Below are 21,436 nucleotides of genomic sequence, written 5' to 3' on the forward strand. Positions count from 1 at the left end.
TGCTGCAAGGGCAGGATTGTCAGAAAGAAATCCAAGAGCCCATTCAGCAGAATGAGAACAGCTGCCCACCCCCAATGCAACAGGGCTGGCTTACCGCATCTTGAAGTAATAATACTCAGGACCATCTGAAGATGGTTGAAATGAGATAAGGCCATTGCATCCAGAATCTAAAATTACAGGCCCTTATGAGAGCAGCAAACATACCAGGAAACTATGAGCCAAGCAAATACTATGCTGGCCTGATGGTATTGTGTACAGGCAACGACTGATGAATGCGCATCTGAATGAAGTGCAATCGTGCACACATGCATGGCGCCAAACTCAGATGTGACCCCAAAACACCACTAAACACATCACAAAAAGGGCAGAAGGGGAGCGAGATGGAACAGGGAATGGAACTCCCATGCAAAATAGTGACCAGCTGTACATAGCATTCTTTGATGTTTGACTCTTTTGTATTTTATTTTCTGTGTACTGCTTACAGACCACTGTAGTTCAGTAGTATAAAAACTGTACACACATACATACATGGGGGGGGGGGGAGCCGACATTCATTGTAATCATAATAAACAACTTTTATCCAGCCTCTTTCCCATTCCTTCTAATTTCTGAGATTTTACCAAGCATTTCTCTCACACACACACACTTTGAAGTCTCTCTTTCCAGCAAAAAGGGCTATTCATGTCCTTTTTAAAAGACAGAATGGGAGAAAGATGCAGTACTTTTGAATTCGGCTCCAGAATCCAGGCTTGAGTAGAAATCCCCATTAAATGATCTAAAAAAAAGGTAAAGGTAAAGGACCCCTGACAGTTAAGTCCAGTCGCAGATGACTCTGGGGTTGCAGCACTCATCTCGCTTTACAGGCCGAGAGGGCCGGCGTTTGTCTGCAGACAATTTTTCCGGGTTATGTGGCCAGCATGACAAAACCAGAGCAGCGCACGTAAACGCCGTTTACCTTCCCGCTGGAGTGGTACCTATTTATCTACAGTCATACCTCAGGTTAAAGTTGCTTCAGGTTAAGCGTTTTTGGGTTGCGCTCTGCGGCGACCCGGAAGTAACAGAACGCATTACTTCCGGGTTTCACCACTCGCGCATGCGCAGATGCTCAAAATGATGTCACCCGCATGCGCAGAAGCGGCGAATCACGACCCGCACACATGTAGACGCACAGACGCGGGTTGTGTTCGCTTCAGGATGTGAACGGGGCTCCGGAGAGATCCCATTCGCATCCAGAGGTACCACTGTATTTGCATTTTGGGGCGTTTTTGCATTTTGGGGCATTTTTGCACTTTCGAACTGCTAGGTTGGCAGGAGCTGGGACCGAGCAACGGGAGTTCACCCCATCGTGGGGATTTGAACCGCCGACCTTCTGACTGGCAAGCCCAAGAGGCTCAGTGGTTTAGACCACAGCACCACCCGCGTCCCTTATTAAACGATCTAGTCACACCTAATGCTTTATCACTGTTGAAGGCGAAGCCAAGTGGGATAAACCTGGCCACTGAGAAACAAGAAGACCCACACACACAACCCATGGGTAGGTACCACTGGGAAACCCATGTGAGCTACTCTGAACTTTTGAAAGAAAGAGTGAAATATTAACACAGTTTTTATTTTAAAAGAAAATGGAGAATGCATGCCTGCAGCTCGGTCCATAGCCTCCTTTGTGTGTTTGTGAGCTAAGTACAACATAACAGAATGGGGAAGGCTGTAGCTCAGTGGTGGAGCCCCAAGTTCCACCCAGATGGGGCTGACAGAGACCCCAGTCTGAAACCCTGGAGAGCCAATGACAGTCAGTGTAGAAAGACAACACTGAGCTAGATGGACCAATCAATTATTGACTCAGTGTATGGCACTTTTCTTGGGTCCCTGCAGTAAAAGAAGTAGCTGCATCTCAAGGCAGAAGGTCAGATCCACACTACCAAACTTCACAGCAAAATTGCTCACTATGGTGAAAATATCCTCCTCTGGCAACAAAGCCCCCATCCCCCAAGACCCTCTTCAGAATGCACATAACCAGATGGGGGAACCTAGGTGCAGTAAATAAATTAAATGAATGTAACAGTGAAGTGCTGAGTCCAGTCATTTCCCCCAAGAGAACAAGAACAGCTCTGTGGCTTTATTGGTGCTTGTAATTAACACCTGGCTCAAACACGTTTATTGGCAAAATAGGAGAAAGATGGGGGAATGGAGGGGAAATCAGCCTTGAAATTAATTGCCTGCCATTTCTATGGGCTCCTTTAACAATGGCATTATTAAAATGCAATCCTGAAAATAAAGAGAAGCTTGCAGCTCCCCATCTCTGTATTTCTATAGTGAGCCACGGTTTATATTAAAGTAATGGATTTCCTCCAAACCCAAAACACTGTTTAGAATTATTCTTACTCAAATGTTTATATGCTGTGGAATTATTTGTCAGAATGGTTCTTTTAACGTAACATCTTTATTGCCTTACTGCACCAGAAGACTTCATTGTAGGTGAATTTCAGCATTATGCACACCTCAAATCTTGTAACAATACTAATGTACAGTCATACCTCGGGTTACAGATGCTTCAGGTTGTGGTTTTTTGGGGTTGCGGGGGTTGCGCTTTGCACATGCGCAGAAATGCCAAATTGCAACCCAAGTGTGCACAGACACACCGCTGCAGGTTGCGAACGTGCATCCCGCATGGATCACGTTCGCAACCCGAGCGTCCACCATATCTATTGATTTTAAGTGGGTTTTAAATATCATTTTTTAAAGTGCTTTGATGTTCTGTTTCATTAGCGGCAGGCTAGAGGTCAAAGCAACAAAGGGAGTTAAGTGCACCTTCCCTTTGCTTTCTCTCACACTAAGATTTTGCTTTTGCCATGACTTCATTATAGGCATGTATTTAAAATAAGTATTTTTCAACTGGCTTCATTGTTAAGATTTGGGAAACAAGGTATTTCAAGAGAGGGAGATTTTAATTTATTCATTTTTAAATAAAACTCTCCCTGGGAATGGAGTGGGGGCGGGTTGGAAAGCCATGTGGCAGTCAAACATTTTGACTTCCACCATCTTGAGCTGCAACCGAGCAAATCTCAGAAAATGAAATACACCCATCTAGATTTCATGTAGCACCCAGAATCAAAACTGTATGGGAAGCCTTAAATTGATTCAAATTCTCAAATGCTGTAGAGCTTATTAGTTCATTGCTAATATTATGCCTAAAAATGGTTCAGAATGATGAATGGTGATGCCCAGTCAAGATGCATTTGGAATCTTGTATTTAAGTACAATTGTTGTCATATTTTTGTAAATGCAAGGAAAACTAAAAGAAGAAACAAAAAAAAAAGGCAGGATACAGCACTCAGGCAGCACCTGGGCCCTGTCTTCCACTGTGTCAACAGTTTGTCCAGATTATTCCAGCAGTTCTGAGGGCATCCTGTTTGTTCCACAGTGCATTGTTTTATAGAATTTTAAGCACCTGCTCTTTTTCTGAAACCCCTTTGTCTGGCTGGTTTTTATTTTTATTTATAAATCAGATACGTTCTCGTTGTCTTTCCTCGGGCTTATTAAAGTGCATGGGAGTCATGACAAAATATTTCCAAGGAAAACAATAACAGAAAAAAATGCGTAGCTATTCTACTCAGCCCCTTTTAACCCATGAATCCACGTGCTATGGTCAGATCAGCAAGTTCATACATCATAACTAAACCATTGTATTTTTTTTAACCTGCTGAAGCTTCAGAATGCCCCAAAGAATGTTGACGCTTTGTTGGTGTTTTTATGAAGTATTTTGTGTCCTCAATTTGTGTTTTTATGTTGTGAACCACCCTGTGATGTTCGAATGAAGGGTGGTATACAAATGTAAGTAGTAGTAGTAGTAATATTTATTGTTGTTGTTGTTGTTGTTGTTGTTGTTGTTGTTGTTGTTGTTGTTGTTATTATTATTATTATTACCACGCCCATCTGGCTGGGTTTCCCCAGCTACTCTGGGCAGCTCCCAACAGAATACTAAAAATACGATAAAACATCAAACATTAAAAACGTCCCTAAACAGGGTTGCCTTCAGATGTCTTCTAAAAGTCAGATAGTTCCTTGACATCTGCTGAGAGGGAGTTCCACAGGGCAGGTGACACTACCGAGAAGGCCCTCTGCCTGGTTCCCTGTAACCTCATTTCTTGCAGAGAGGGAACCGCCAGAAGGCTCTCAGTGCTGGATCTCAGCATCTGGGCTGAACGATGGGGGTGGAGATGCTCCTTCGGGTACACTGGGCTGAGGCCGTTTAGGGCTTTAAAAGTCAGCACAAACACTTTGAATTGTGCCCGGAAACGTACTGGGAGCCAATGTAGGTCTTTCAGGACTGCTGTTATGTGGTCTTGGTGGCCACTCCCAGTCACCAATCTAGCTGCCGCATTCTGGATTAGTTGTAGTTTCCAGAATTCTATCATGTGGGTAGCAGTTTAGAATGAAAGCAACACCATGATCAGAGGGCAATGGCAAGGAAAACGGAATAAATGTCCAAGGCCTTTTTCCACAAAAAGAAATCCAAGCATAATAAGAAACGCAGTGGCTGAGTTATTTTGCTGCTGCTGTTAAAAACAGAGTTAATGCTCCACTGATTTTTTTGTTTTAAGTACCAATCTGGTATCGGGGGTCAAATGTAACCCAAGAAAGCCTTGCTAATTAAATATAAGGAAGTTATTAATGCTTTCACTGAGAGCTCTGTTTCCAGTAAAACAATATAGTCGTCCATATAAGTCAATCCCTCGGGAGGTTGCAGACTCTCTTTCCTCAGAGGTTTTCAAGCAGAGGTTGGGTGGCCATCTGCCATGGACGCTTTAGTGGAGATTCCTGTATTGCAGAGGGTTGGATTAGATGACCCTTGTTCTCTTCCAACTCTATGATTCATCATGGTTGAAGACTACCTGGAATGTGGAGCTGAGAAAGACTGACACAAAGATATTGTTTTTATTGTGTGTGTCGTCGTCGTCCCGCCAGTGCCGCCAGGAAGCATTTTGGCCTCATCTGTTGATGGAGGGTTAAGCACAACTTTCTGCAACTTTAAATTGATAACACATTTCAGAAGTGGGGGTGGGGATGGACAGAGGCAGGTGCTGGGGAGATCAGGTCCGGGAGGATTCCAGTAGCACAGCAGCTCTTGCAATTCAAGCCCTCCCGACTGAGAAAGCCATTTCCAGTTGGATGAAGCCGAGTGTTTCTTTGAGCTTAAGTTGGCACTTATCTGAGGCATTTCATTCATTGCCAGGAAGCACATGCCATGTGTCAATCAGCCTCCTTTTGCGGCTTTAGGACCAATTAAAACAAACTTAAATCCACAGGCGAGGTATCCTGCCCAACAGCTGCACTTCTGCACTCTAACTCTTCTGAAGACAATAGTGAGAGGGGAACATCAGAATAAAGAATGCTGGGGAAAGTCCTCTGCTTTCATGAAAGCTATTCTGCATGTCACGGAAACGCAGGCAGTGTTTATGTACATCAGAAGCAACCCAGCTGGCAGGATAAGGGCCAGCATTTACGCTGCCAATACTTAACACTGTTTAGGTTGAAAATTTGAACATCTTCAGAATCAGGTAAGCTACCTACAGGCTGACCTTGTGCACATGAAGCAGCGTACAATAAATTGCTACCCTTTACTGAGATAAAGACCACCTGTGCCACCCGCGCTGCCTTTAACTCATGGTTAAATATGCCAAAATCTTGCCCACTAATCCTATACAATTAGATTTTCTTTTGTTTTCAGTTTAGAATTTACTATATAAAACCCATTGATTATCCATACATCCATAGATTCTGGAAGTGGCACTAGACCTGTCTAACAAGGGGACTGACTCAGGGGTACCTGTTGCATACATGAGTTGACTAGGTGGGGACTGTAGATACTATTGTGTCATCGATACCTTCAGACAAACTAGCTCCACTTGATTCTCAACATCATGAGATGACTGTAAAAGGCAATATATGTTGGGAAACAAATGGTTGTGAATCTACTACGCCAAGGCCCATGCTGTGTGAACTAAAACTACTGGAAGGCCCCCTTTCAAGTCCTACTGATAAATACATTTACTAAAATGAATTTCTTGAAATCCATTTGCATTAATGAATTGAAGTTCACCTCTTCTTTGGTGTTTTTTGGGGGTGGGTTAAATTAACATTATTTTCCTTCCCTTCCCTTTCACTCTGATGCATGTTTGAGCAAATATCTAACCTGTTTATGGGCATGTACTGCCATACTGGGCGGTTAGCAATTATTGTGGAGGGGGGAGGAGCAGACAGAAGAGGAGCAACATCAGAGAGGGGGGGAACAAGAGAAGCAGTATGCTTCCAATGCTTATCTTCCACCAATTCCAATTATATTTATACATCCATTAGGCAATTCCCACATCTTAAAAAATAAATAAATCAGGAATACTGTAAGTTAATAAAGTATAAGTATGGTATCTTACGTATTCAGTTTAGACCCACTGTGAATTTTTTTAAAATTCAACTATTACATTTGTATCCCAACTTTCCTCCAAGGAGCTCAATTAAGTAATAACTGACTTACCATTGATTTCAGTAGGTATATATCCTATTAAAACTGAAAATAAGATTTAACCTCATTACATTAACTTTCTCTGCTGAAGTGCTGCATCTGAACAATCAAGAGGGCAGAGCAACACATGTGCATTTTACCTTTGCACAGTAGACTAGTTTCTAAGCACACTTTCTTCCCTGTCCTCCATCCATCCAAGCCTGCAAGAGGCATTCTTAGAGTCCAAGGACACATTCCAGTCAAGCATAAACACACTCCAGTCAAGGAAGGTGGGAAGCAGGGCCCAAGGGCAAATAGAGAGGTCTGCATTTGGCTAGAAGTTCCTCATCCCAAGTTTACACTGTCCTTGAAAAAGATCTCTCTTTTTTTAATGAAATGGTGCCGAACAATTTAAATGAATCAATAACTCATTTTTTTATACCAGATTGTGCCTTCACTGCCCTCTACTTCTCACATTCACAGGAAACAATCCCATGGAAAACTGCATCAGAACATTTTTAATAACAACAGTAGCCATGATTTTAATGCTGTGAACTTGAACAATCCTGAGTAACAAACTTTCCCTCTCTTTCCCACCAGATGCAGTTACTCTCAAATATACAACCAGGAATGTATGGCCCTGTGCACAATCCAAGCTGAGATGCTTTGTGAGAATCAAAGTAGAATTTACTAACAGATTATCTTGTTTTCCAGTTTCTAAGAACTATTTAATCACTGAGGAAACCACTTACATTGGACATGATCCAACCAAAGTCAAGCGCTTTGGCATTCTCTTGACTCCAACAGGAAAGATAAGCATGTGCTTCTCTCTCTCTCTCTCTCTCTCTCTCTCTCTCTCTCTCTCTCTCTCATGAAAAGCAATAGTATTTAAAGATGCTTAACTCCGGCCATTGTGTTCTAGGCTACATTATGCTTTATGGGGTTTTTTGCAGGCTTACCCCCACCCCTACTTAATATGCATTAACTGGATACACCATTTACAATATTTTAATTCTAACAGTGCATTAATCACATACCCTACCAACTATGATAAGGAACTTGAGTATGTAGCCGTCTATAGTTTCTATTAAATAATGATAATAATGATAAAGATTTGGGGGAAAATAAATTATCCGTACACCACTCCAGTGTGTTATATGTAGCAATAGGATCCTTAGCTGTGTTTTGCAACATAGCTTTAGCCTTGGGTCTTTCTTTAGACTTCTGTGACCATCTATTTCACAAGTAAAATAAATCACAAATAAGCCTCAGGTTTTCTTTCATTTCAGCTTTATAAATTACCCACATGGGGCAGGTATCCTTTGCACTCGTCATGCAAACCCCATCTTGAAAGCCAGAGGGGTCTCTGCCTGTGGATGACACTGATCACTTGATAGCTCCAGCAGCTGGGGGAGAACTGCTTCAGGGGCTGGCTTTCATTAGTCTTGCCACCTGGAGAAGACTGAATCGAAAGAAGGTTTTTCTTTATACATATGGAATAAAGGGGATAGGGATATACATCCGTTTATTTTGGGTTTCTTTCACTTATCAAAGGAGGTGAAAGTAAATTGTGGCTGTGGATTAATTCCCCAAAAGAAAACCCCATATTATATCTGTTCCTACCCATTCTTAGCACTGATTGTACAGGGTTTTGTTTATCAAATGCATCCAAGTGATGATTGTACCCAGCTAAGTGTTAGGGCAGTATCTTAAAAAGCAGAAAGCAGAGACATCACCTTGCCAACAAAGGTTCGTATAGTTAAAGCCATGGTTTTCCCAGTAGTGATGTATGGAAGTGAGAGCTGGACCATAAAGAAGGCTGATCGCCGAAGAATTGATGCTTTTGAATTATGGTGCTGGAGGAGACTCTTGAGAGTCCCATGGACTGCAAGAAGATCAAACGCATCCATTCTTAAGGAAATCAGCCCTGAGAGGCACACTGGAAGGACAGATTGTGAAGCTGAGGCTCCAATACTTTGGCCACCTCATGAGAAGAGAAGACTCCCTGGAAAAGACCCTGATGTTGGGAAAGATGGAGGGCACAAGGAGAAGGGGACAGAGGATGAGATGGTTGGACAGTGTTCTTGAAGCTACCAGCATGAGTTTGACCAAACTGCGGGAGGCAGTGGAAGACAGGAGTGCCTGGCGTGCTCTGGTCCCTGGGGTCACGAAGAGTCGGACACGACTAGACGACTAAACAACAACAACAACAACAACAACAACAAGTGTTAGGGCTTTTGTGCTCTTACCACTTATAATGATATAGTTGCTATTGTTTTCCTCCAGCTTTTTTTTTTTTTTTTTTTTTTGCATGCTGCCACACAACGTCGTAGCTAGTATTCTGATTTTCCTCCCATTGCAATGGTCCTATTCTGAGAAGGATTAAGTTGGATCCAACCCTCACAGCCTGTTCACATGATCTGCGAGCCACTTTGAGGATCTCAGGAGAAACAGGATACAAGTTCACTAAATCAATCAATCAAGCCATCCAAGCCCTCTCCACAGCAAAACATCCACTTTTTGAATCACAGCATACCCACAACTCAGGTTATCTGTGTGGGTGCTGATAAACAATTCCTTTAAAGCAGAAGTGGTTTCTGCAGTGATGTTATCTGTATGCTTCAATGGTAGATGGATAGCCCCCGAGGGTATATCACACCATCTGAAAAAAAGACCTGAGGATCCAGGTCTGAAGGCACACAGTACAGCCATTTGTTGTAACAAAGGAGGTCTTGGGCCAAAATCATGTTGTGGTGGCAGATTTGTATCCCTTTAAATGGAGTCCTGTCCCATTCACAGGTAAAGCAAGGTATGGAATGAGGATGCTGAAGCCAACGGGACACATACCACTTGTCCATACATTACAACGAACAGAAATAAAAGCTGTCTCTACATATGTACAAGTGTTTGTGTGAAGGAGTACATACGTATTGATTTGCACAGCTCACCTATTGTGTATACAAGTACACCAACGATACACTTGTTGAATCTTACATGTATAAGTGTACAGCTTAACTACTTGGATACACAGATTGCACACTCACTGAACGAAACGTGTGAGAAACCCTATGAGTGTGCAGTTCTGAAATGTCCCATCGTGTCCTGCTATTGACAACCTTTCACTTACAGCTTCTTTCCACAAGTGCTCCAGCCTGGTAAAGAGGGAAATGTCTGGAAGTTGCCCCAATAGAGAGTTAGATACATATATCTTCAGGCTTCCAATATGAACAGACGCTGCTACTTACTAATGGAACTTAACTATTTTTTAAAAATAGAAAACACAGTTGAGACCTAAAGCTTCTAACAACAGCCAGCCATCTTAATTGATGGCACAAACAACAACCAGGACCGCTTTTTTAAATAAATAAGTATATAGCATGTGTGTGTCTTTAGGTTGTTCTACTATTGCTTTTAATGTTCATTTTTGAGCTCCTTTTTTTGTATCTGAAAAATCAACTAATAAATAAAATAAAATAAAAACTTAAGAGTAGACCCGTTGAAAAGAATGGCCCAAAAATTTGGCATGACGTTATGTCAATTGATTTCAATAGAGCTACTGAAGAGTATGACTTGTCAGATCCAGGGCCAAAGAAATAAAAATGAGGATCTCATTAAAATTAGGATCTTGCTATAAGGCTCCAACGCAAACAAGAAGCCAAACAGCGAAAGACACCTCTCCAGGCTGGCTGCCCTTTCTGCACTTGTTCTTTGCCTCTTCCCTCATAAAAGTCAGAATCATTTGCATTCCAAAAGCAGGAAGAGCCGATGGGCGGTTTGCAACTCCTGGCAACCTTGTCTTTGGTGATAGTCACAGGTGCAGGCAATTAACAAACCTGCCCCCAAGATGCGTCCCAGCAGGGTCTCCCTCACAAAACAGTAAAGGGACATCCTAGAACCCAGCTGGCTTACAAACAGAACTGAGGGAAGAGAGGCATTTGCGCCCATTTCTCTCTTTTCTAGCCCCCATTTTCTTTTGAAATTGAGAACACACGTCGGGAGTCACTTTGAAGTCAAAGTCACAGAGGCTGCTTGAATGTGATATTATTGATTTCCATACAGTCCTCCTTTCCCGCAATGCGGATGTGCATTTTTGAAACCTGTTTAAGAGGGGGGCCTTTTGATCTGTCTCGTTTGCCAGAGCGATATATATATATAGATTTGAAAGTATACAGACCTGGCGGGTGAAAAGGGATGGTTTGCCTGGCTCGAGACCATGAACCAAAGTCCAGGCCTTGAAAGCTCTTTGCAACCTCTCTCTCAGCCGAAAGCAATTTTCTGGAATGGGGGAGTCAAAGGTCACCAACTGTCCAAACACAACAAGAATGACATTGTGCTTCTATGAGTTAACAAGAGAATAGATATTGTTTTAGGGGTATTTTCTCAGAGCTGGACCCCTTAGAGTAACTAACAAATCCTGAAGGGATTGGGCTGTTGTTTTTCTTCTTTCATGTTTAAATTCTCACAAGCCACAGAGTAAGCAGCACAGAAAGATCGATGCATTTGCAAAATCCATATACATATATATATATATATATATATATATATATATATATACACACACACACATACATACACACACACACACACCCCTACAGATCCTGAACCAACAAAAACCAAACTCTGTGCAAACCCCAGTTCTCCAGATGGTTTCACAAATGTAGAAATCCATAAATCTTCCTTTCATGTTTCTCATTTCTGAAAGCGTTTTAAGTATTTATCTATCCCTTCCCTCTTTTCGGCTAGCCTTTGGGTATGGGGGCTTGCAAACCCCCAGCCATCTCTTTTTAGCTTGCAGTCTGTACTTTTGCACACTCTGTTGGAAACAGCCCATCTAGTCACCAGCAAGCTCCAAGCATGACTTCATCCTTCAGAACAAATTGCTGTGAAAAGCGCTACACAGGAAGGAGGGCTGTAGGTCTATTTTTAAACACACTGCCTGTCTCATAGCTCAAAAGAGTGGTAAGAAAAGTTCAATCATTCAGGGCCTCTCAGTGTATCCTCTCTCCCTTTTGACTAGGCCTCCAGAAGGCAATTCCTTTGCTAGGAGAGCGGGGGTGGGGAAAAGACGGAGAGAAATCCTGAGGAGGAGACAGAGTCCAATTATACTCCATGGCCATAATCCAACATAAGAGGACGGCCTGCCTAATTCTGTTTGGGGTTGGGCAATTCAAGCATGCAGGTGCTCATATTCTACAATTTTGTTGCACAGCAGGGCTGCCTCAGTGAGGATTGCTTGTTTGAATTCTACCCTCACATCAACCAAACAGAAAGCCAGCAGTCAGAAAGTTTATTTCCCACCTCATGCCTGACGACGTAAACCACATACTGATTTCTACACTGAAGGGCAGTGGCATAGCACGGGTTGCTGGAGCCTGGGGCGGGGCAAATGTTGTGCCCCCTTGGTGTACTGGGCACCTGGGGTGGAGGCGTGTGCCAGGTGGGCACATGGAGCCCACGTGGAGGGTGAACGGAGCCTGCCTCCAATGGGCTCCCCACCCGCTGCCTCCATCCACCTGCTTGCTAGACAAACCCACCTGCCACCATGCCTCAGCTGCCAGGGCTCTGTGCCTGTCCTGGGGCCATGCGCCCCTTCAAAAATGTGTGCCTGGAGCCATGCCCCCCTGCCCCACCACGCTATGCCTCTGCCAAAGGGTGATGTAACATTCGCATTTTGTAGACGTCACAAATGCAAAACACAGAGCATTATCCAATGCACTCATTCTATTAGGATTTCTGTTTGTGGAACAGAACTTGTGGATGTCCCAAATCTACTCCAGAAGGCTGCCCAAGTGGGGGGAGAGACCCAGAACAGATGTTGGAGGGGGGGAGAAGGAAGGAAAGTCCCAATGTGCAGCCAAAGTCCTTGTGATAAGAGAACGAGTGAATTGGATGCCACCCAAAAAGTCAAAAGTCAAAATATTTTGAACATGTGCTTGGCTTGACTTCTGCTGATCAGTGTGTGGAAGTGATGTGTTGAAACGAAAAGCAATAAAGGGCATATTTTAGGGGAGAAGAACTGGGGCTTTCCAAACTCTATCAGCCCCAGCCAGTGTGGGGGCTGCAGTCCAGTAATATCTGAGATGCTACAAGTTCCCTATCCCTGCTCTTAGGGCAAGGATATATGGGGAAGCCTGGCGTCTGTTAGGAAACCCTACCTCACGGCACACAGTGTGAAATGCTGTCCAAAAAGCATGTGGTATTACATGTTGATAAACTATTAAGGGAGCAATCCTACAGCAAGATCTGCTGAGATGAGTGAGGGTAAGATCTACCAGATCTCTGGTTGAGCCAGAAGGTTCCCAGCACAACCAGGCTACACTACCAAGACTCCTCATCCTCAGCTCAGACAGAGACACGCCAACCTATCTCCACCATCCTGCCAGATGGCTGAGCTGAGCCTGGTGGATATTAAGCTGTTGCAAACCCTGAAAAGGGGGTGGGAAGGGACTTAGGTTGGATCCTAAGTGAGGTTTTCCATGAGGTTTCTGAAACAAACATTGCACACATGCATTTTGATATGTATGATTGGAGTGGGACTGTGCTAAAGAAGTGGGTTAACAAGGATTTGGAATGAATAACATAGTTAATGACCTGATATATTTTCAAGATGGTGGAAGGGGTGATCCCTAGGGATTTAGTGAGCTGTTTGGAAAAAAGAACATCCTAAATACTTAAAATGAATCCTTAAAGACCAACACATATACAAAATGGTTGCTCTGCACCAATCTACCCCCAGTAAACCTAGTCCATGATTATCATTAGGTATCTACTTTTTACTGGCAATAATAATAACAATACTATTGCGTTCCCTCCACAGCACCACGCTTTCACCTTGCAGGCTTCCCCATCCAAGGTCTATACAGAGGAAATATGAAATGTATAAGAAGATTGTGAAGGTGAACAAACCCTGCTTTGATGAGATGCAAAAACATTCATTAGAGCAGTGGCTGAAGACGTCGACACTTATTTAATGAATTTTTAAACTCAAAACTGTTAAGCAGCAATCCTATTTAATGCCATTGACCTTTAAAAGAGTAGCTAGCTCTGGGTTATGCTCTTGCTAAAAAGGACACTGTGGTTTCTATCATTTCCGTGTCTTCTTATATGTGAGTGCAGAGACATGCTTGCCTTAGACAGCAATTATGGACTCAGGGAATCTCGATTACCATTTTGAAGGGCCACCCTATGCGTACTTTGCAGTGATTATTCTTTGCTAACAAAAGGATCAGGGAAACCTGGACCACACAGCTACTGCACTTGGAGGAATAGGCCATTCTCATATCTGTCAACACTTGAAAAACCAGAAGAAATTGATTAGGCTTCTCCTTCTGACTTCAAGCTGGTTCCAACTTCACACTGGACAATAAGCCAGTTGTTATGCACTTTAATAAGTTAGGTATGTTTTTAGTGTGCATGTACTCATATATGTTCTTGTCTTATAAGAGACCTTTATTGCCTCCAGTCAAACTTCTAAGTACAAATGTTTTTTTCTTTATCTTTTTTCTTTTTCCATATAAACTGCTGCTACATTTCTAATTTAATGTACCTCTGCTTTTCAAAGCATGCCAGTCCTTAATGCACTTAATCATGTATTACGATTCATTGTTGTGCCCACACTGAGAGGAATCCTCTTTTGATTCCTCACCAAAGTAAACATCACAGAACAGCAGCCCTTGGCAAGGCACCAACAGCCAGAACAGGGGAATCTGGGCGCCTCAGAGAGCATGGCAACCCAACCTCCTTCTCAAAACACAGGCAGCCCCTTTAGAGAACTGAAGGTGGCAGCTCAGCACCCAAATGTCCTAGGAAGCACAGGCACTTAAAGGTGCAAGCTCAGTCAGCTACCAGATGACAAAGTGCCCATATGAGAAACAAGTGCTCCTCAGGAGTAAATGGATGCTCATGAGCAGGCATGCCCAAACTCGGCCCTCCAGATGTTTTGGGACTATAACTCCCATCATCCCTAGCTAACAGGAACAGTGGTCAGGGATGATGGGAATTGTAGTCCCAAAACATCTGGAGGGCCAAGTTTGGGGATGCCTGCTCATGAGTATGCTACTCCTTGTGAGTGGATCAAATCCTCAGGCAACCACATGGCCTGCAGCTGTGCTCTGAAGGATCAGGCTCAAAAGCCTTTAGTTTCAGGTACAGAGTTCCAGGACAATGGGTTGGTACCAGCTCTCTGACTTGTGCATCCCTGCCTGGACACAGACACATTGATTTCGGCCTTTACCTAGATGCTTGCGCTACCCCTGCATCAGATGGCATTTCTGGTGTGGTTCATTGTTAACTTGCAACTGTTCTTCCTGGGCTCCTCCTGCACCTGGGATGAACGTTTAGCTTAGAAAAGAACATTCTGCTACTAGAAAGATGCAACAGGCAATGCTAACTTAATCACAGGACTTGGCATTCCAACACTTCAAAACAAAATTGCCTGTAGACGTATGTCAAAGCCCAAGATGCCAAATTGCCTCGGAACTGAAGGGAACAGCACTTATCCAGCCGGTTTCCTATAAGTGTGACCTCAGTCTGGAAGAACACACCAAGATCAGTACCAACCCAACCACAGGACTAACGTCTCCCTGGGTATGCGCTGGCAGCCTGTATTCAAGATAACAAAGGGGGTGAAAGAAGCTTGAGCAACTGATCCCATGATAGCTGGGGGAGGGAGAATACCAAACAGTTATCAGGATATTTGGGCTAGATTGGGTAGAGGGTATGCATCCACCTGAGCATGTACAGTTCCAAAACCCTGTTCCTTTTTCCTCATTCTGAATTCCTAGACTGGCCATCTAGCTTTTAAAACACCCATACCTCTGAAAGTAATCCCTCCAGCGCCACCAGAGAGTTACCGTAATTGCTCTACTGAACTTTATTCAATAAATCCAGTGTTTTTGCCTTTTCATCCATAGGGGAGTCTCACTTGTTTCCCCCCTGCTTGTTTAGTTTGGGTTTTTCACACAATGCAGTTAGAAGACTGGTTAGCTGAAATCAGCAAGGGGCAAGGAGGTTGGAGCACTGGCTTCTTTGTAACTTCGGCTAACATTGTCGGTGGCCTTGACCATACTGACTGTGGCTGATGGGAGTCACAGGTTCTCCAACCTTGCAACAGAAAGAGGTGATGGAAGTCTTTGGAGTCTCTGCACTCAATGGATGAAGAGCTTAATAGTGTCTTTAACAGGTTTTCCATTAAACCACCACCCTTGTCACTGAAACACTGCCTTAAGAAAAGGAGATCAAAGCTAAGAACATGGTAGGAAAGATCTATTACTAACTTTTAGCACTTATCAAGTCAAGGCTGTGACAAGGGGACAAGCAGCTTAGAAGACAAGAAAAGTTCTGCTGGATCAGGCCAGTGACCCATCTAGTCCAGCATCCTGTTCTCACAGTGGCCAGCCAGATGTTTGTGGGAAGCCCATTCCCAGTTAGTTCTGCAACACTTACACCTCACACCAGGTTCTGGACACCACTTAAGATTACATTTCCAGATGCTTCCCGTCTGCACAATTCCATGACCATCTGTTCTAGAGCACACTCCTCCTCTCAAATGCTGTACAAACAAAGATCTCACTTAATTTGGCCCAAATGGATGTTCTTCCTTAGTGACTACAGTTTCAGGGCCTGAAATGGTTTGGCTAGAGGAGTTCCCAGCCAAACAGGGTCCAGCAAACATTGCCATAAGAGTGAAACACTGCACTGACATTTTGTGCTGGCTGAATGGTCAAAGCCTCTGCTTGTTTAGGAATGTGAAACTCTCCTTCCCTTGTAGTGAACGCAAAAGCTCTTGCACTTGGTTAAATCCCTTGTACATATGACACCTGCATTCAATCTTTGATTTGTGTCCCAGGAATGACCAACAGGCTACTTTTAATGTTAATGAATTAAGATCTAGTTCTTGGTTTAACTTTATACTTTAGTAATTTACCTCTTTGGTTTGCAGCATGGTATATGAGACACACTTCAGTACCAAAAAGGCAAGAAAAATCTGAATAATTTCTCAACCTCTTTTAAAAATAATAATAATAATAATAATAATAATAATAATAATATTCAGCATACCACTGTATTTCCTTCGCTTGGGGTTTTTTCCCTTGAGTTGTCGCACTGACCTTTGTGTACAGCAGCGAAGTATTTATTTATTCTTTATCTGTCCATTCTGTGACAATCGTTTTGAAAAGATACTTTTAAAATGTCAAGATCCTTTATGTGGAGATGGGTGAGGGGAGGAAACAGCTACTTGCTTTATTTACCAACACACACACGTACACACATAAATCAAACCAGTCCCCCCACATTCATTTTTTATGAAAGACCCAGATCTCAGAGATTATGGTGAGCAATTAGAATGGAAGAAGCAGACATGACACAGCTGGAGTTGTTTTAGATAAAATCAGAGTAAAAAGGTCGGTATAACTCAAGGTATATTTTCTACTGCTTACATGTAGGGTTCTTTAAAACCAGTTCCTGACCTTCATTCAGTTCAATTTATTTTATATTCTGAAAGTTATGTGGAAAACCAGCCTTACTGACAAAGTAAGCAAATCAGGGATGAATCCAAAATAAAGGCACAGATTATTAATCTTCTGTCCTAAGATAAACAATTGTGTAAAGGTGATGCGTGGGAGATCATAAATGGGAAGACACCTCAGCTCTGTTCATGCATCGGACATTGCTGTATTCAGTTTGGCAGGGGAAGGGCTGGTTTTAGGCTCACGCCAACATCATATCTCCTTCCTTCCCAAACTGTATGGGGAAGAGCTCAGTAATAGAGCATATGCTTTGCACACACAATGCCCCTGGTTCAAGCCCATCATCTGCAGGTAGGGGAGATCCACATCTGAAAGCTGGGAAAGCTCCTGCCAGTCAGTGTAGGCAACCCTGAGGTTGATGGGCCACAGTTGCCTTGGAAAAGGCCCAAATGTGGGATTAGATGCTTGCTTGTTGTGTCAGCTATGCAACCATGCCAGAGAAAGGATAGGGCACCCTTGGATCTAAAGACATCTTGTTACCTAGACATGCCCACAGATTTAGCCCTGGAGCTGATGTCATTAATTTCCCTTCCACTGAAGTCAAGGGGAGAAGAGGGGGGGAAGTGGTATGACACCGCTTGACATGTACGGTGTGGCTGTGGCTGTACCTTCCAATGCCACCTCCTGTTCTAGGGTTTAACCCAAGACATCAACTCTCTTGGCCCACTAGCTTTTGCTGACAGGTCCAGAGCTTCACCTACCTGCGCAAGCAGTTACGAAATCACTACAGATTCACAGAGTTCTGTGTATCCCCATTGCGTAGGTCCGGGTGGAAATATTCATTAAACTATCTGAAGTTCTGGACATTAATTAAAACGATTGCTTATTCATTTGATTTCCAAAGCTCTTTCATACGTACTGGGAAAGAAGATTTGGAAACTGGATGAGAGGTGTTGCTGGCTGATATATGCACACAGATGGCTCCTGCACATTAAGGATGCAGGAAGGGACGGGGAGGGGGGAAAGGAGTACAACATCTTAATAAAGTTTCACATCTGGCAATGAAATATATTTTAAAAGTTCAAATATTAAAGTGGCAGTTGTGTTATTTGCTGTAGCGCAATGTAACATGCAACACAAATCATTTCCTGAGGGCAGGATCCAGAAACAGAATTCTGAATGACTAGGGTTGCCAAATAATAATAATAATAACCCTTCCAAAATGTTTTTGCCTACTATTGTGCCTTTTCCAGCACAGTTTCAGTGAGTTCCACAGCAAGTTGGGTATAAACCCCACAAATACCTCATTGATTTCTTTCTAGCATCTGCTTTTCTTGCCATATACTACACTGTTCTTGCTCAATTTGCACTGACTTCAGATTTATTTCTGGGCCCAATTCAAGGTGTTAGTCCTTGTTAGTGTACTTGTGGTTCTTTACTAGTCGTTTCCCCACCCCCACCCCACACACACAAAAAGTGACTAACACTAAAAACAAGTATACAAACAAAAGTAAAACAAAACAAGAAAACAAAAATCCAAGCTAAACTGCTCAACAATAACATGTGTAAAAGGGCTGATCCAACTCAACCCAACCCACTAAAAAGACGAATAGAGGAAGAGGCCACGCTCACACTTTAGTCTCACAATTAACTTCCAAAAGCAAGCTAAGGTGAATAAAAATGTTTTTGTCTTGTTGTCACTAAAAACAGATAGTGATGGTGCTAGACATGCCTTATTATATCTGAAGCATTTAATAGTTGAAGACTACAATATTTGAAGGTCTGCTTCCCTCCAAATGTACCTATCAGGTAAGGAAGACTGTGAGATGGGGCCTTTTCAATGGCAGCCCCCCTGCCAATTGTGGAATTGCTTCCCAAGCAAAGTTAGACTTGCTCCTTCTGAGTGGTCAGTTTAGATACTGTAGTTTTGCCTGGTCTTTAGTGTGTGTTTTGAGTTTTAGCTAATTATGGTTTTGTCTATCTGTTTTATTGAGTCTTTTTAAGTGTGTTGGTGTTTAATTGTTTTCAGTTGACTACTTGGACTCTTCTTAAAGCCGAAAGGCAGTATAAAAATATATGTACACACTGTACATACCTGTATACATCTATATATACATATACATACACACTGCATCACATCTGGTATAATATTAAACTTGTTTGTTTAATATCCCTGTCCTCTGACCTCATTTCATCCTGGCTCCTCCTAAAGCAGCCCAATTCTTCCGTCCCATTAGAGTTTCTTCTTTCCTGTTCATTTCCTCCTTATTTCCCCCAGCTTTCTAAAGCGGTTTCCCTTCTTTCCCTCTTTCAATAAAAAGGGGCAATATTTTATTTTATTTTTAAAGAATGATTTACTTTTTTCTAGTTGAGTAGCTTACTTTCCCCCAACTGCCTGAAAGCAAATCGGTAGGCTTCTGCCAGGTGTGTGTGTCACTCAAGGACATTACTTTCACTTGTTTTCCTGAGCTATATTGGTCTGTTGTGCAAAAGAAAAGCCTCTGCAATCTTATTTGAGAGTAATCTCTTAAACCCAATGCATAGGATGGAGAATATTCTGTAGGGAATATTGAAGCAGAATGGCCTTTCTTCTAGATTAGTTGATCTAGGATACCTTTGTCTCTCCACCCATTATCAGCTCTCACTCTAGCCAGCACCAGTATGCTGCCTCCAACAGATTATTCCTCAGGGAATGTGGCCCTCAGAAAAAAAGGCTGACCATCCCTATTCCAGAGCTTTCACATATAGAATCCAAAGACTTGAGTAATGTTGGCCAATGGCAGCGCAGCTTTCAACTTATAACAGATATGTGTGTGATTCCATCTTTTCTATCTTTATGTTTCCAACATTGACATAAACATTATCTTGATGCATAGACATTACCGGTTCAGCTGCAATGACTAGTTGAAAGTTGAAATGATGGCAGGGCAGGCCTAGTCCTTCTGAACCCAAAAGTAATTAGCAAGTTTAGTAAGTGTGTGTACACAGCGTAGTGCTTCACCCATCATGCCTGAAAAACATCATTCGATAAGAATGTTCAGCTCATGTGAAACAACTGCTGGACAGCACATTCAGAGAAGGCACCATTTTCCGTACTTCACTTTCCATCTCTGTATGTCATTATAAAAACTGTGTTTCAGTATAGAAAAAGGGGGCATCATTTTATGCTTTTGGGTCCTGGTGTGAAATTGTCTAAGGTCATTATTTCAACACACACCTTTGTTCACGATCAATATTATGTTCTAGTGGGTTTCTGTGTGAGGAAGGATTCTTGTGAATGGCCTAAGTCATGTGACAAACTAGTTTGAGTCAACCCACTGATTCTATGATTTTTCACTAAGTGTTCATCTACCAAGCAAAACCATACAAACCCACTGGAGCTATCAAGCACTGTTAACTTGAATGTGCAAATGGTTGTGAGCACCCACCTTCATCCTCGCTGATTCTGCTGATAATATTTGCTCAGTTGTTAACTCTGCACAAGTTCTGTTTAGCCTGGAAAGGAAGAAGAAACCCAGACTATGGGACATTGTTGTTGTGTGCTCCTGGTGACACCCCACATACAGTCATATACACCAAAAGATAGATTGCCCTGCTGTGCACCAGCTGCAGTTTTGCAATGGACTTCAAGGGGAATCTCCTGCAGAGATCATTACAGTTGTGAAGGCCTAAAGCTCAAAGGCACAAATTATGGCTTCAGTGTGCGGTTGCAGAACAAGAGACTGTCACCTTCTCACCACGTAGAATTGATGAGAAATAATTCATCCATTCCATATCCCAAAATTCCCTGGTGAATCTTGGCACAGCCATCCCACACCAAAATTCCTTTTTAGCCAAATCTTATATTCACTCTTCAGTTTTATTATTGGATTTGGCTTCACTGAGCTCACACACTTCAGTATCCCGGCCATAGCTAGAACCTGCATAAGAATGCAAACTGAGAGATAGAGGCACAGGGCTACACGTCCCAGGAATAAATGATTCCTTACATCAAGTTTCTTCCTGCTCATTTAGGACAGTATTTGACACTAGTCCTACACAGAGTAGACCTGTTGAAGTTAACAGACATGCTAAACTTAAGTTCATTAATTTGGATGGGTCGACTCCAAACAGGATCTAGCTGAATACAACCCTCACCTATCACATACAAATAATTATATTAAAGGTAAAGGTAAAGGTACCCCTGCCCGTACGGGCCAGTCTTGACAGACTCTAGGGTTGTGCGCCCATCTCACTCTATAGGCCGGGGGCCAGCGCTGTCCACAGACAGTTCCGGGTCACGTGGCCAGCGTGACAAGCTGCATCTGGCGAGCCAGTGCAGCACACGGAAACGCCGTTTACCTTCCCACTAGTAAGCGGTCCCTATTTATCTACTTGCACCCGGGGGTGCTTTCGAACTGCTAGATTGGCAGGCGCTGAGACCGAGCAACGGGAGCGCACCCCGCCGCGGGGATTCGAACCGCCGACC

At 43.0% G+C, this 21,436-nt stretch overlaps 1 protein-coding gene across 30 annotated transcripts in view; it reads right to left on the reverse strand.

Annotated features, from left to right (window-relative positions):
• The window catches only part of LOC114601368 (uncharacterized), a 347,155-nt gene that overhangs the window by 52,704 nt on the left and 273,015 nt on the right, over window positions 1-21,436 (reverse strand). For 20 of the 30 annotated variants that reach the window (XR_013393999.1, XR_013393995.1, XR_013393991.1 and 17 more), the window contains 2 exons: window positions 20,397-20,463; window positions 10,674-10,774 (listed from right to left, as the gene is read on the reverse strand). The exons of 5 other annotated variants lie outside the window; for them this stretch is intronic. The gene's annotated coding sequence lies outside the window, so the exon portion shown is untranslated. Of the gene's footprint in view, window positions 1-10,673; window positions 10,803-20,396; window positions 20,464-21,436 lie in introns of all 30 variants that reach the window. 5 more of the 30 variants (XR_013393972.1, XR_013393979.1, XR_013393977.1 and 2 more) reach the window with 4 other exon arrangements.

The sequence above is a fragment of the Podarcis muralis genome, chromosome 8 (assembly GCF_964188315.1).
Source record: "Podarcis muralis chromosome 8, rPodMur119.hap1.1, whole genome shotgun sequence".
Classification (NCBI taxonomy): domain Eukaryota; kingdom Metazoa; phylum Chordata; class Lepidosauria; order Squamata; family Lacertidae; genus Podarcis; species Podarcis muralis.